We start from the raw sequence: 16,621 nt of genomic DNA, 5'->3' as shown, positions 1-16,621 counted from the left end.
ATAACATTCATGTCATACTTTTCAGTTAACTGTGTTTTTCATTCATGGGTGTTATAGACTTTAAGGAAGAAACTGGATAGAGTGTATCCAAAGACAAGCGCCACTGTAAGATCTAGACTTTATTATTTCTGTGATCGAAATTCACCATTCTTAAGTATTATAAATAACTTCCATCTGTTTTACTGTAAATTGGGTTTAAAATATTCATGAGCTTTCTTCTCTTTAATCATACAAATTTTCTAGTTAAGTGTGAACCTTATTGCTAAATTTAAAATGCGGCTTAGGTAAAGAAAATTATATGATAAAATGTATTTAGAAGTAAAGCAAGGGCTTTTTTGGTGGCTCAGTGGTAAAGAATCCACCTGCCAGTGCAGGAGATGCAAGTTTGATCCCTGAGTCAGGAAGATCCTCTGGAGGAGGAAATGGCAACCCACTCCAATATTCTTGCCTGGAGAAGCCTGTGGACAGAGGAGCTGGCCAGCTACAGTCCATAGAATCATAAGAGTCAGACACGACAGCTTCTAAACCATGTTTGCCTTTTAAACCTTTTTTGTGATTTCTTTGAATTGTCATAGTCAAGAACACTTTTTATTATTTTTACTGGATATAGTTATAGGAATAAAATAAGAATATATACAATAAAAAAGCAGACTCACAGGTGTAGAAACACCTAGTGGTCATCAGGAGAAGGCAATGGCACCCCACTCCAGGACTCTTGCCTGGAGAATCCATGGACGGAGGAGCCTGGGGGGCTGCAGTCCATGGGGTCGCACAGAGTCAGACATGACTGAGCAACTTCACTCTCACTTTTCACTTTCATGCATTGGAGGAGGAAATGGCAACCCACTCCAGTGTTCTTGCCTGGAGAATCCCAGGGACCGGGGAGCCTGGTGGGCTGCCGTCTATGGGGTCGCACAGAGTCAGACATGACTGAAGTGACTTAGCAGCGAGCAGTAGTCATCGGTGGAGAGAGGGAAAGGGGGAGGGGTGGTGTAAGGGTAGGAGGCTAAGAAGTACAAACTGTTGTGTATAAAATAAACTGTAAGGTATATTGTACAACACGGAATATAGCCACTAAACCATCACCACCAAAGGACAGATCCAGAAAACCTGCCTCAACATCTTAACATAAAGCCTGCCTGCCTGATTCATGGAAGGGATAGAAGGAAGCCGTAGACATATCTGGATTTTATGTCTAGGTATAGGAATCCAGAAATCAGGTGGTCAAAACACAGATAGGTGGTTGTCAGAGACCAGGTATGGGTGAGGGGAGTAGGCCAAAAAAAATGGGTGAAGGCAGTCAAAAGGACCATTCTAAAATAAAAAAGTCACGGGGATGTAATACACAGCTAAACAGTTAATACTGTGCTATGTATTTGAAAGTTGCTAAGAGAGTAGATCTTCAAAGTTCTCACCTTAAGAAAAAAAATTTGTAACTGTATGGTGATAGGCATTAGCTGGACTTATTGTGGTGACCATTTAGCAATATATACAAATACAAATCATACATTGCATACCTGAAACTAGTATAATTATATTACATGTCAGTTACTCCTCAGTTAAAAAAGACTTTGGCCAGTTTCATTAAAAGGGATTTCTACAGTGAAGCAGAAAACTAACTCTCAGTCTTCTGTTGTTAAAGCAGGTATCACTAAGATAAGCTGGTGTGTGGAAGTCAAATTACCAAGAGCTCCACCTTCTCCTCTAAGGATTGAATATATCTAACCCAGTATAAAGAAGCATGATATTGGTAAAGACAGCTTTATTGAAAAGTCTAAAATTTTATTTCCTTTCTAGAAACATAGAACAGTTTCCCTCCAATGATAAAACTCCTTAACTGATCTCCCCCCAAAAAACGCAAGCTTGCCAGAATAGTGAAAACAAAACCAAAAACAACCCTTGGGCTTATTGACTTAGGTGAGAACCAAAAAAAGCCTCCGGCTTTTAACAAATTTGATGTTTGAGTGTTCACATTATAAACCATCATGCCCTAAACAACTCTTCCTTGACTCGATACACATTTCCAGATCTTCTGTGTTGTCTCTCATGGGTCTAAGGATACAATGCTAATTAGCAGTAGAAAGAAACAGTTTCCATAATCCTAATTTTTATCATTACACAAATGACTAAGTCTTGGTCCTAAAATAGTCAAGTTGAAAAATTGTAAAATAAAATATGTTTATCTTTTTGTAATGTATTTAGCATAATGAGATACTCACCTTGAGGTATTATGAGGGTAGGGATAGCTGTTTATTTCAGAAATAGAGTATAATAGGTATTCTTCCAGTATGTTTCACTATCACTGTCAAAATGCTTCTTGCCTCAACATTAAAATATAGAAATCTGAAAACTGCATCATGGCAGGAGTGTGTGAAAGTCTCACAGTCATATCCTTCTCTTTGTGACCCAATGGACTATACAGTCCATGGAATTCTCCAGGCCAGAATACTGGAGTGGGTAGCCTTTCCCTTCTCCAGGGGATCTTCCCAACCCAGGGATCAAAGCCTGGACTCCCACACTGTAGACAGATTCTGTACCAGCTGAGCCACAAGGGAAGTTCAGGAATACTGGAGTCGGCAGTGTATCCCTTCTCCAGTGGATCTTCCTGATCCAGGAATTGAACTGGCTTCTGCAGTGCAGGTGGATTCTTTACCACCTGAGCTATCAGGGAAAGGATTTAGTTTACTTTTCTGATCAGGCAATAATACTTCTATTCAGAGAATTGTGGTTTTAGCGTTCTTTTTCCTCCTTGAATTTATCAATCACAAAGACTTTTTTTTTAAAAATTCACATACTATATTAAATTGTTTTAATCATCCTCGAGGCTGTTCAAAAACATTGCAGATTTTTGGTAACCATTTGGTAGCATGATTGGAATCTAAAGCAGCTTCAGTGATAACCCAGTATTATAAGATTTCATTGGATTAAGACACACCTCTTGGGCCCTGTTTTTTTCTGTTATTACTTGGAGTGATTTTTTTTCTCTCTCTCTTTTGGAAATGCACAAGAATGTACATAATGCTAGCCAAGATTCTTTATGTATACAAAAGCCCCTTATCGTAAACGATTTGTTAACCAGTGATTTCTCTGAAGCAAATTAACATTTGTTAGAACTTTAGAAAAGTGTCAGTAGGCATAAAATAGCAAGAAGTCATCATCACAGTAGAATCTTGGGTTTTTAGACTGACAGATAACCATCCAGTTTTCTATAAAATTAGGAATTTAACCTAAGAGGATAAAGATTTCTATTTCTTTATTTCACATGATTATTATTTTAATTTTTTTAGTTAGATAGTCTGAAAAAAGATGTATTTTACTTTATTCCCTAAAAGGAATAAAATGTTTTACTATTAATATATATTTTATACATATTATGGGCTTCCCTGGTGGCTCAGAGGTTAAAATGTCTGCCTGCAATGCGGGAGACCTGGGTTCGATCCCTGGGTCGGGATGATCCCCTGGAGAAGGAAATGACAACCCACTCCAGTATTCTTGCCTGGAGAATCCCATGGACGGAGGAGCCTGGTGGGCTACAGTCCACAGGGTCTCAAAGAGTCAGACGTGACTGAGCGACTTCACTAAGAGGATAAAGATTTCTATTTCTTTATTTCACATGGTTATTATTTTAATTTTTTTAGTTATGTAGTCTGAAAAAAGATGTATTTTACTTTATTCCCTTAAAGAAATAAAATGTTTTATTATTAATATATATTATATACATGTTATAATTTATTATTATTTCATTGATTATTTTGAGGATACAAGGGAACTAGCTTTGAAAATAGTAAATAAATGGAAAAAATCAAAGAATTATCTCTTGTACATATTTTAATGCACAGTAACTAGTTGATGCAGGAAAGCTTTTCTTTATAAAAAACTTTCAGCTTAAAAAAAGGAAAAGGAATAGTAGAACTGATTACCACATTTTGCAGTTTCTGATGAGAAAATGGATCTGGGTAGTATACCTTTTCTACTTAAGTTTTGCTCTCTGTTTTTAGTTCCACTCCTGAGAAATTTTTTTAGGTGTAAATTGTGATCAGAGACATACCTCGATTAACCAGAAGTTTCCCTCTCATAAAATGTTAGAGTTGTGTCACTGAGTGTGTGTATGTAATTTTCTCCATTTTGAGTACCAGTAAGTAAGCTCAGAGTTCAGTTGGTAACTTACATGCTGCTGCTGCTGCTGCTGCTGCTAAGTCGCTTCAATTGTGTCCGACTCTGTGCGACCCCATAGACGGCAGCCCACTAGGCTCCCCCGTCCCTGGGATTCTCCAGGCAAGAACACTGGAGTGGGTTGCCATTTCCTTCTCCAATGCATGAAAGTGAAAAGTGAAAGGGAAGTTGCTCAGTCATGTCCGACTCTTCACGACCCCATGGACTGCAGCCCACCAGGCTCCTCTCTCCATGGGACTTTCCAGGCAAGAGTACTGGAGTGGGGTGCCATTGCCTTCTCCGGGTAACTTACATAGAGCCCCAGTATTGGCCGATGTGTGCATTTTATTTCTTGTCTTATATTGACATTTTACTCTTATTTCCTCTGGTTGTGATGTTTATTCTTTCTGTATCTTTATCTTTTCCTAAGCGTTTTGTGCAAGTAATTCAGATCCTTTGTACATGGAGAGGACACATGCATGTACATATAAACAGATGAGCCCAAGTTGGATGACACTGAGTTGTGTTTATGGGACTGCTGGTCCGCTATCATTCTCGTGGATGAAATAGAGTTCAGAAGTTTAAACCAGCTATGCAGACTGTTTTTCTTCCTTTAAAAAGACTCTTGCTTGTCAAGTGAGAGTAAATGTTTGTAGTTGGCTATGGTAAAATGTTTTGAGGGTGAATAAAATGATTTTAATAGAACTGTATCCTTAAGGAAAAGGATACAAAAATCTATTCAGATGCAGCAGGTAGGGAAGTGAAATAATGGTAGGCAGAGCAGATCCCTAAATAAATGCCAAGTTCATATTAGCATCACTTCAGAGCAAGTACATAATTATTTTATTGTACATTTTGCTATATCATGCATTTGCCTTTCAAGATGTTTAAACTGATTTCACAGGAGAAATAAAATATATGCTTTTCTTTTAATAAGTTTTCAGAGCATATCGGAGTAATATGAACAGCATGATATAATGGAAACGGCACGGTCTCTGTTTAAATAATGGGCAAATTATTTTATCTCACTGAATTAACCTCAGGGCTTTTTTTCATCAGTGATAAGGGTATAACAATATCTATCACAAAGGCTGTAGTGACTGTTAAATAAGACAAGGCATATAAAGTGTTCGGCATGCAGTAGATAATATGTGTTTATTTTCTTTTCCTAGCACTGTATTTTCACTGAGGCCTCCCTGAGTCAGAAGAGTATTTTTAAAAATTATCATGCTATGTTTTCTTTCATTATTAGGTGAAATACTGGGGATTTTTTTCGTTGAAAAGTGAAGTTATTGCTGCAAGATGAAAGGAAGTAATCTCTGATGGTTCTCAGGTTGGTAGATGTAGGGTGAGGGAGCTATGGACAGTTACTTGAATGCAGAATGAGAAGTGAGGGAGACAGTATAGTGTTGAGGAGCTAGGAGCATTGCATCTTGAGAAAACAAAGCAAACGCCCTCCCATCTCATTTGTTGCCCTTTTTGCCCAGCTAAATTTAAGTCAAGAGCAATAAAAGTGAGGGTGGGTATGGGGATAAAACACCCAGTGAAGAAAGCTTGTACTTTGGCACAACCTTTTGCTTTATTAGGTCTTGAATAAAATCAAACAGGAAATTTTAGACCTGTGAAGCTGCCAAAAATGTGTTGGTCTCTGGATTCTTGACAGCTGAACTGCCAGAATCATGTGGTATGGAAAGAATCGTTCTTCTGCAGAGCAATTGACAGGTGTGCTGGATTTCAGTAATCTGAGTAGGTGCCAGAGGGCGGTCTTAGTTTCACTGGGTGGGGTTCTGTGTGGTGCTTCTGCAAGCATCCTCGTTAGTAACTTGTGTGTACTAAGTTGCTTCAGTCACGTCCCACCCTTTGTGACCCTATGGACATCATTGTCTGCCAGGTTCTTCTGTCCATGGGATTGTCCAGGCAAGAATACTGGAGTGGGTTGCCATGCCCTCCTCCAGGGGATCTTCCCCACCCAGGGATCAAACGCATGTTTTTTATGTTTCCTACATTGGGGAGGGGTCCTTTACCACTAAGCGCCACCTGACTTGCCCCTATTTATAAAGACCATTACAAGGAAATCCTAGAATTATGAGCTGGGGTTGAGTTGAGAAATTATCCAACTCCAGTTCCTTATTTTAAATGAAGAAACTGGGGTTGAGAGGTCTAAGATGACCTCCCCAAAGTTGCCTAGTGAGTGTTACAGTAGAACCAGGACCTGAGTCTCTGAACTCCTGGGCTCAGTGCTGTTAACAGGAGAAACCATTCCTTAGAAATGTAATATGTGCTTCTACTTATTTAATAGTTTTCAGCCTTGAATGTCAGTGTCTTAAAAGAAAAGAAAAAAAAAACAACAACTGTTTTTCCTTGGAATTTGTTACTTCTGACCTGAAACAAGACATATTGCTTCAAGATGCAAAACAAGGAACAGCATCTGAGATCTTCAAAAAATGTTAACCATAAGTAAATAAAAAAACCCTGTTGTACTTAATATTATAGTTCCTGTTTCTCTGTGGAAGGAAAGAGGAGGAAAGAGAAAGGTCTTACAGTGCAAGTGATTTCTACTTCGTAGGTGCTTCATAAATATTTACTAATAGATTATAGTTTATTGATAAGATAAAATATCCTTCAGCAGTCACTGTCTAACTCAAAAAGATGTTTATGTATTTGATACATACGAGTAACCACATCTTGATTATTCAACATATATGGTACCACCATATATATATGGAATGACTTGCAGTAGGAAAATAGCCTGTCTAAACAGTTTGTAAAGAAAATCTTTTGCTGAAAATAATCTACAAAATTGTCTAACAGTTATGTAATAAAGTAGTTTAGATAAGTTTCTACAATCAACATCAAACTCTGAAATGTTTATCCTATGACCTGACTCCTAAAGTTGTGTATATCGATAGGCAGTATTTCTGTGCTCCCTAGGCTTTCAGTCTGCCAGCTTTTCATTGTTTATTGATGTCCTCGCCAGCAAGGGAGCAGGAAACATTATCAGAGATGAATTTAAATTAATTTTGCTACTTTGAGCTATATTGACTTCCCTTTCTATCCACACAGAATAAAGATAATAGAAATCATCAGCAAACACAAGAGTGAGAATTTGGTCTTATGAAAGGCATCTGATTAATCTCCTTTTTGCCCATTACTCAGATGAAAATTGATAATCATTAATATCGTGATAAGGATTTATCACATGAACTCCAGTCCACTGAATAGGTAGGTAGTGGTAGTGGATGTAATGTTTTAAGAGATGAATGTCAGTTTGGACTTAACTCTAGGTTTGGCAGGTTAACCCCTGTAAGTCTTCAGCACACATTTAAAATTGAGATAAATTGTATTATTATTAGTGGTAGTGCATATGAGGGTTAAACAGAGTCCCTAGTATGTAGTGATCTCTCAGTAAATATCAGCTAATACTGTTATTGATGAAAGGGATGATTCCCTTTTTGTATGTAATCAAATATTCTTATGAAATATGTTTCTTCTATCCCCATCATTTGAATTTTTTCCTCCAGTTTTATTCTGGTATAATTGGCATGTAGCAGTGTAAAAGTTTAATGTATGCAGCATAATGATGTGATGTACATACATCATGAAGTGATTATCACAGTAAGTTTAGTAAACATCCTTCATCTCCTATAGATATAAAATAAAAGAAAAAAATAGTTTTCCTTGTGATGAGACCTCTTAGAGCTTACTCTCTTAACAGCTTTCATATATAATGTATAGCGGTGTTAATTATGTTTATCACATTGTACATTACATTCCTAGTATTTATTTATCTTACAAATGAAAGTTTGTACCTTTTGACTGCCTTCATTCAATATCCCCTTCCTCCACTCCCCACCTCTGGTAACCACAAATCTGACCTCTTTTTCTGTAAGTTTGTTTTTGAAGAATAACTGACCTACAACACTCTATAAGTTCCTGGTGTACAACATAGTGATTTGATGTTTTAATATGTTTCAAAATGGTCACCACAGAATGTCTAGTTATAGTATGTCATCGTACAAGGATATTACACAGTTATTCACCATATTCCCAACACTGTACATTTCATACCTGTGACGCATTTATTTTGTGACTGGAAGTTTGCCCTTCACCTGTTTCTCTCATCCCCTCAAACCCCTCTCCCCTCTGGCAATCACCTGCCTTTGTTCATTTGTTTTCTATTTTAGATTCCACATATAAGTGAAATCATTATTTTGCTTAGCATAATGCAATCTAGGTCTGTCTGTATTCTTGCAAATGGCAAGAGTTCATTCTTCTTATGACTGAGTAATATTCCATTTGTTGCATTTCTGTACACTAACAACTGTCAGAAAGAGAAGCTAAGAAAACTATTCCATTTATAAGCACATCAAGAAGAATAAAATACCCAGGAATAAATCAAAGGAGGAAAAAGACCTATACTCAGAAAGCTACAAGACCCTGATGAAATAAATAGAGCAACTCAGAAAGCTATAATGCACTGTTGAAATAAGTTGAGCATGACACAAACAAATGGAAAAATAGTTCATGCTCATGAATTAGAAGAGTTGATATTGTTAAAATGACCATAGTAATAACCAAGGCATTCTGTAGGTTCAGTAAAATCCCTATCAAAATATCAATAGCATTTTTCACAGAATTAGAACAATTCTAAAATCTGTATAGAAATACAAAAGACCCCAAAACAATCTTAAGAAAGAAGAACAAAGCTGGAGGTATCATGCTTCCTGGTTTTGAACTGTAGTATAGAGCTACAGTAATCAAAACAGTATGGTCCTGACACAAAAACAGGCATACAGATCAGTGGACCAGAATAGAGTCCAGAGATGAACTCACACTTACATGGTCAATTAATTGGCCATATAATATAGTCAATATTATAATATGTCAATTAATTGACATATAATGGGGGAAAGACTGTCAATTTTTAGACTGTGTTGGGAAAACTGGATAGCTACATACAAAAACAATCAAACTTGACTGCTTTCCCCCATTATTTCAAAAAAAGTTGACATATTAGAGTTTAGGTATATATAAGAAGAAAGCCTGGACATTTCTTGCTCAAATTGAGTTCTGTGTTTCTGTTAATATTTACATTAAGTAAGTTCTTATTTTAAGAAACTGTTTTTCCTGAACTGTTTTCTTCTGATGTAAGTCAAAATCAAGTCTTAAATAACTTCAAACAATATTTGCTTTATTATAAATGGTAAACATGAAATTCAAAATTCAGAAGTTGAATTTTCAGCTTTTGCCTTATACCTGTATAGAGAGTCTAAAGCTTCAACTAACCAGAGTCTAGCTGGTCTGAATGCTGTTATTTTGTCAGGTTTTGAGGGCATGTTTCCTCTGTCAGGAATTCTTCCTCATGTTATGCTGAAACGCATTTCTTGGTGCTCATGACTGTAACTTGAGCCTACTTCTCTGTGCTGAACTTCCCCTGGTGTCCTCACATGGCGTCTTCTCAGGACCCTGGTTCTCCTCTTTGGTAGACCTTGACCTCTCAGAGACAGTACCCAGAGTTGTTCCTCAGAAGCTAATTGTGTGAGATGCGCCTGGTTTGTGAGAGTGTGATTGGGCTCGGTGTCCCTTTCATGTCAGCACTATCCTGCTGGAGTAGTAACCCCAGTGCTTACAGATGCTCATGTATTACCTGAGAAGCCCAGCGCTTACGAATCTTTGGCCTGCCTTGACTATTCAGTTTGTCATTGTAGTGTCTTTATGTAATGGCCTTTTGATTTGTGTTTTTCTGTGTTTTCTAGTTCTGCCAGTTTTTCTATTGTTTATTTATAAAAATCCTTCCCCGCCTTATCCTTAGTAAATAAGGAGTGAGAGTAGTGTGTTGCTTTCCATAAGAGTGCTCTAATTGATGATAAAACATCTAAACCAGAATCATGATGTTTTATTTCTAAACAAAAGGCAGAAAGAGCCCATGTGTTAGGCAGCTGAGGTAGAAGCAAAGAACCTTGGGCTTTGAGGGGAAAAGAAAACTTGGTTTCACATTTGGAACTTGCAGCTTACTTGCTGTCTGATTGTAGCTGAATCTTTCACTCTCTGTGATGTTAAATTGCTGTATTTGTGAACTAGAGACGATTCTGCCTCCTTCATGGGTTGACAGCACAAAACAATATTTGCAGGCAGTGTTTTATAAACTGAAAATATCATATAAATGGATCTTACTAATGTATACGGAATACACTTCATCTCTGTGTTAAAGGACACATAAGCAAAAAGTTATCTTTAAGAATTTAAAAACAAAATGGTGTTTTCAAAAGTTGATTGTTTTTAAGTCTGCTATAATGAACTTTGAATTTTTCATCTTTATTTGGTGAGCCCAAATATAATTTTGCTGTAAAAATTTGATGATATGAACAGTAGAAAAGTAAAGGCAATTAGAAACTCCAGATTAAAAAATGTACAATAATGTCATTGTGCAATCACAATACAACAAAAATGTGGGATTTTGAGCAATTATGAAAACTAAGAAAAAGAAATCCACTTGACCTTTATTCTAATAACATGTTCTTTTGAATGACAATTCAGTAAAAAATGGACTTCTGGAAGTAGAAACGTAATTCTAACACACTCCTTGTTTCTGTAATGAATAATATTTACAGATCACAATACAGTAAACACAGATTATTTACCTTTGATTTTTAGAAGCAACTCATTAAGCGCAGAAAGGTTTATTGGTAATTTGAAGAAAATAAGATGATGATCAGATGGTAAGTTGTAGAAGGGGAAGGGGACTTCCCTGGTGGTGCAGTGGCTAAGACTTCACCCTCCCAAAGCAAGGGGCCCGGGGTTCAATCCTTCAGCAAACTAGATCCCACATGCCACACAACTAACATCCTGCATGCCAAAATGAAGACCCAACACAGTCAGATAAATAACTATTTTAAAAAAAAATGTAGAAGGGAGTTGGAGAGTTGATGGGAAGGAGAATTACTAATAGCCTATTTTATGTTGTGGGGAGTTAAATTTTGATGGAACAACAAATAGAGCTGGATGCGCAGTATTTAAAAAGTGACCAGTAAGAGAATAAATCTGAATATAACTATAAATATTATAAAGAGGAAGGAAAAGAATAATAAAGGTTAATGTGAATTAAGTGAATTCTCATTTCTTAGTAGGAAGTCAGTGGATATTGTCTAAAGCTTATGAATTAAGTATATTACTCAGAGCTGTGAATGTAAATTATCAGAAGGGTTAAGAACAAATGACTAAAAATGGTGATTTTTGAGTGCAGGACTGAAGAGGGGTGTGTATAGGCCTAGAAACTTCAATTTTTTTTTTTCTTGCAGTTTTATTGAGATACAGTTGACATACAGCCGTGTATAAGTCAGGGTATGAAGTGAAGTCGCTCAGTCGTGTCCGACTCTTTGCGACCCCATGGACTGTAGCCTACCAGGCTCCTCCCTCCATGAGATTCTCCAGGCAAGAGTACTGCTATTTCCTTCTCCAGGGGATCTTCCTGACCCAGGGATCGAACCCGGGTCTCCTGCATTCCAGGCAGACGCTTTAACCTCTGAGCCACCAGGGAAGCCCAAGTCAGGGTATACAGCATAATAATTACATTAATGGTTATCACTGTAAGTTTAGTAAATATTCATCTTTTCATATAAATACGAAAGTAAACAAATAGGAAAAAAGCTTTTTTTCCTTGTAAGAATTCTTAGGATTTACTCTCTTAGCAACTTTCATATGGAGCAGTGTTAATTAGATTTATTATATTGTACATTACATCCCTAATGTATATCTATCTTATAACGGGAAGTTTGTACCTTTGACTGCCTTTATCTGATGCCCCATCCCCTATTCCCCACCTCTGTTAATGCCAAGTCTGATCTCTGTGCTGAGTTGGTTTTGAAGTGTAATCGACCTGCAGCACTGTTTTAGTTCCGGGCGCATCCACCCATCCCGTCCAGTGTTTGACACCTCCTGTAAGACTGTGGTTGGTAACATGGGGATGTTAAGGGGCTAAACTTGGCATTTGTTTATCACTGTGGTCTTGTGACCTCATGTCATCTCCAGGAATAAGATTGTATCACAAGATGACAGTTTTCCTTTCTTTAACTATCATATATTCCATAAGCATCTGATTTCCTTCATAACTTAGGTAGTAATAGTGAGAGTGGCACTTATCTCATAGGCTAATTATGAGTGTTTGATGAGATAAACATGTACTTGGCACAGGGCCTGACACCTAAAAAACACTAAGTAAACATTTGGGTGTTTATTGTTGCTACAATTGATGAGCAGTTACTATGTACCAGTCATTACAGTGCATGGAGTACTTTTACATATACCTATCTGCATCATCAGGATCTCCCCAAATAGGATCACCCCAAACTATACTGCCCCTGTAAGCTCTCTTTTTTTATAGAAGGCAATGGCGATTTATGATCCCAGGACACACCTAGCTTTGCTCAGAAAATGTCCTCCATTGAATGTTAGTACCAAGGATGAGCAAGCTTTTCTAAAGCTTCCGAGAGGTCATAGTAAACAAGGGTTCTTTTCCTCTGTCAAACTGCTGGGTGCTCACTGACAGCATCAACAAACAGGGATTCAGTCACTTACTTCCTCTCCAAACTGAGGTCACTGAGCAATGAACAGCAGTTTCTGGGGAACAGCCATCTACTTAGTAAGGCTGACCAGTTCATTGGCAGACTTTCTAAGCCACCATACCATTCTGCACAGCTTATTCCTGAACTAGAAGATAGCAGATGCATGGCCCACTAGTAAACGATGGCATATATGGTAAACACATGAGCCATGGCTGCTCATTGTAATGAGCACCCCTTCTCCTGTTTGACCCACGTGTAAGAACCAAAAGTGTTAGTCACTCAGTCATGCCTGACTCTTTATGACCCCATGGACTGTAGCCTGCCAGGCTCCTCTGTCCATGGAATTCTCCAGGGGAGAATACTAGAGTGGGTTGCCATTCCCTTCTCTAGGGAATCTTCCCAACCCAGGGATCCAACCTGGGTCTCCAGCATTGCAGGCAAATTCTTTACCAGTTGAGCCACCAGGGAGAACTCTTTTATCTGATGCTGAGCTGTATCTCTTAACCAAAATGGGTTGGTTTTTTTTTTTTTTCCTGCTAATAGACTAACTCACTAAGCCACAGAATCCCCCCAGAATCTTCCACGATTGTCCCTCATAGCCACCAATGGGAAAGTAATTCAGCAAGAGTAGAGATGGCATAAAACTGGGTGAAGTTCTTTAGCCGTCCCTGGGTTTAGGGTCTCTCAGTGTGAACACTGTTGTTATTTTGAACTGGATAATTCTTTGTTGCAGGAGCTCTTCTGTGCATTATAGAATGTTTGACATCATCCCTGACCTCTCTCCCCTAGACTCCAATGGCAGCACACCCCTCCCCAACAAAATGTGTCCAGACATTGCCAGATGTTTCAGGGTAGGGCAGAGGAGGAGCAGGAAGAAAAATCACCTCCAGTTGAGAACCACTGCTGTAATACAATTAGAGACCTTTGTCCGTAGAATACAGAATCTCCAGTTGTTTCCTTCTAGATAGATAGAGTCTGTCACATACCTCTGTTAATATTTTCTCTCCTGGAAGGACTATGTTCTGGTAATGTCAGTTTCTTTTTTCCTTTTTCCTACAAGTTGTGAGACTGGTCTTTGAGTCCAGGTTCTCATCCAGAAATCACTCAGTAATGGAAAAGAACAATATTATCATCGAAAGACTGAATTTTATCCTAACCCTGCCATTATTAGTCTTGATCTTGAGCAAATGCCTCAGCTACTCAGAACCTTGGTTTACCCATCTGTCCAAGAGGCTGTGGATGTGAGAGAAGCACGTGTAGCAAAACCCATTAGAAACTAAAAAGGAACCCAGATCTGAACCAGAGCTCTTCTGGATGAGTGTCTGACTCTAGGACTGGGGCAGGCAACATGCAAGATGACTAGAGCATCCTGTGGTGCCACAAAGTAGGGAAGTGGTTCAAAAGAAAAACCAAAACATAATGATGGGATACGTCAAAGGGACCCAGGAATCAAGTAATAGGGCTCCCAGTGGCCAAAGCTGGAACCATTTAAGGACAAAATAAATAAAGTAGTATTGGATTATAACCCAAAGTATAAAATAAATACCAGTGAGTCTGTTGATATAAATAAATGACTGAATGAATAAATGAGGAGAAGAGACTGCTTGCCTATACAAATGAATTCCAAATAATTTTTGCAGACATTTCACCTTCTAGGAGATGGAGCATAACTCCCCACTCCTTAATTGAGGGCTGTGCATAGTGACTTCGTTTCCAATGAGTACAGAATGGTAAGGGGAAAAGAGAGTAACTTTTCAGTGGAAAAACCTGATGAGCATTACCTCATCCGGGTGCTCGAGATCAACATCAGCAGTGAGATGTCATGTTGATGACATAAATACCCTTGATATGATGTGAGAATGGCACCTCTCCTCTGGGCTCTTTCTCCCAAAAACCCATAACCCTAGTCTCACCACAAATCTCGGTCAAGGGACATTCTGCAAAATACCTGACCAATACTCCTCCAAACTGTCACGGTCATCAGAAACAAGGAAAGTCTGAGAGACTTGTCACAGCCAAGAGGAGCCTAAGGAGACATGACCACTAAATGTGGTATGGGATCCTGGAAGAAGGAGAAAGACATGAGATAAAAACTAAGGAAATAAAAATAAAGCGTGGCCATTTTAATAATATATCAGTCTGGGTTCATTCATTGTGACAAACGTGGAATATTGTAAAGTGTTAATAATAGGGAAATAGCAAGTGATGGAAATTCTCTTACTATCTTTGCAGTTTTTCAGTAGATCTAAAGTTATTCTACAGTTTATTTTTAAAAGTATAGGTAAATAAAATTAAGGTACTATTATAAACAGTGGTTATTTTATCCAGAAAGATATTAGCAGGTCTAGTTTATGAATCTCTAAGGTTTAAAATAGGAAAAGGAGTACGTCAAGGCTGTATATTGTCACCCTGCTTATTTAACTTATATGCAGAGTACATCATGAGAAACGCTGGGCTGGAAGAAGCACAAGCTGGAATCAAGATTGCCGGGAGAAATATCAGTAACCTCAGATATGCAGGTAATACCACCCTTATGGCAGAAAGTGAAGAGGAACTAAAAATCCTCTTGATGAAAGTGAAAGTGGAGAGTGAAAAAGTTGGCTTAAAGCTCAACATTCAGAAAACGAAGATCATGGCATCTGGTCCCATCACTTCATGGGAAATAGATGGGGAAACAGTGGAAACAGTGTCAGACTTTATTTTGGGGGGCTCCAAAATCACTGCAGATGGTGATTGCAGCCATGAAATTAAAAGACGCTTACTCCTTGGAAGGAAAGTTATGACCAACCTAGATAGTATATTTAGAAGCAGAGACGTTACTTTGCCAACAAAGGTCTGTCTAGTCAAGGCTATGGTTTTTCCTGTGGTCATGTATGGATGTGAGAGTTGGACTGTGAAGAAAGCTGAGCATAGAAGAATTGATGCTTTTGAACTGTGGTGCTGGAGAAGACTTGAGAGTCCCTTGGACTGCAAGGAGGTCCAACCAGTCCATCCTAAAGGAGACCAATCCTGTGTGTTCTTTGGAAGGACTGATGCTGAGGCTGAAACTCCAGTATTTTGGCCACCTCATGCGAAGAGTTGACTCATTGGAAAAGACTCTAATGCTGGGAGGGATTTGGGAGCAGGAGGAGAAGGGGACAACAGAAGATGAGATGGCTGGATGGCATCACTGACTCGATGGACGTGAGTCTGAGTTAACTCCGGGAGTTGGTGATGGGCAGGAAGGCCTAGCGTGCTGTGATTCATGGGGTCGCAAAGAGTCAGACACAGCTGAACTAACTGAAGGTTTAAAAGTCTGTTTGTGGAATCTCTCCCAGACATCATTCTCACGGTAATGTTTAATGTCCTTGTCTATGGTATTTATGTATCACTTAACAGTCTTCACCATGTTGGTGTAAATCTGGTGGCAGACCAGCTTTACTTTCTGTTGTGAGGAAATCCACATGTGCTCCCTTCTTACCGCACCTTATCAGAGCTGCCTTTACAGCTTATAGGTTCTTTCTTCTAACCAAGATCTAGAAGATTCCCTGTTTGGTTTCTGTTTTCTCAAAGAGGAATGGAAAAATGAGGTACTGTGGCAGCACCCTCTTTGCTGTCAGGTGAAGCACAGACTGCCCAGCAGGTAATGCACCTAGATATATGCAGAACAGGAATAGAAGGTGGGGAGATCCTTCACAATGGTAAAACCTTGGTGAGACATCGTATTCAGTTCAGTTCAGTTCAGTCGCTCAGTCGTGTCCGACTCTTCGCGACCCCATGAATCACAGCACGCCAGGCCTCCCTGTCCATCACCAGCTCCCGGAGTTCACTGAGACTCACGTCCATCGAGTCAGTGATGCCATCCAGCCATCTCATCCTCTGCTGTCCCCTTCTCCTCCTGCCCCCAATCCCTCCCAGCATTAGAGTCT

General features: G+C 38.7%; 1 protein-coding gene and 1 non-coding gene across 4 annotated transcripts in view; one reads left to right on the top strand and one right to left on the bottom strand.

The window, feature by feature from the left end:
* NT5DC1 (5'-nucleotidase domain containing 1) overlaps positions 1-16,621 on the top strand; it is a 112,639-nt gene that overhangs the window by 60,394 nt on the left and 35,624 nt on the right. The window lies entirely within an intron of this gene.
* Positions 11,617-11,689, bottom strand: TRNAS-GGA (transfer RNA serine (anticodon GGA)). Its single transcript has one exon. It is a non-coding gene; the product is annotated as a tRNA-Ser (tRNA).

This window comes from Bos grunniens, chromosome 9 (assembly GCF_055505025.1).
Source record: "Bos grunniens cultivar Pamir isolate PY7600 chromosome 9, Bosgru_T2T1.0, whole genome shotgun sequence".
NCBI lineage: Eukaryota > Metazoa > Chordata > Mammalia > Artiodactyla > Bovidae > Bos > Bos grunniens.
Note: the sequence above shows the minus strand (reverse complement) of the source record. Positions and strands in the feature narration are given on the sequence as shown.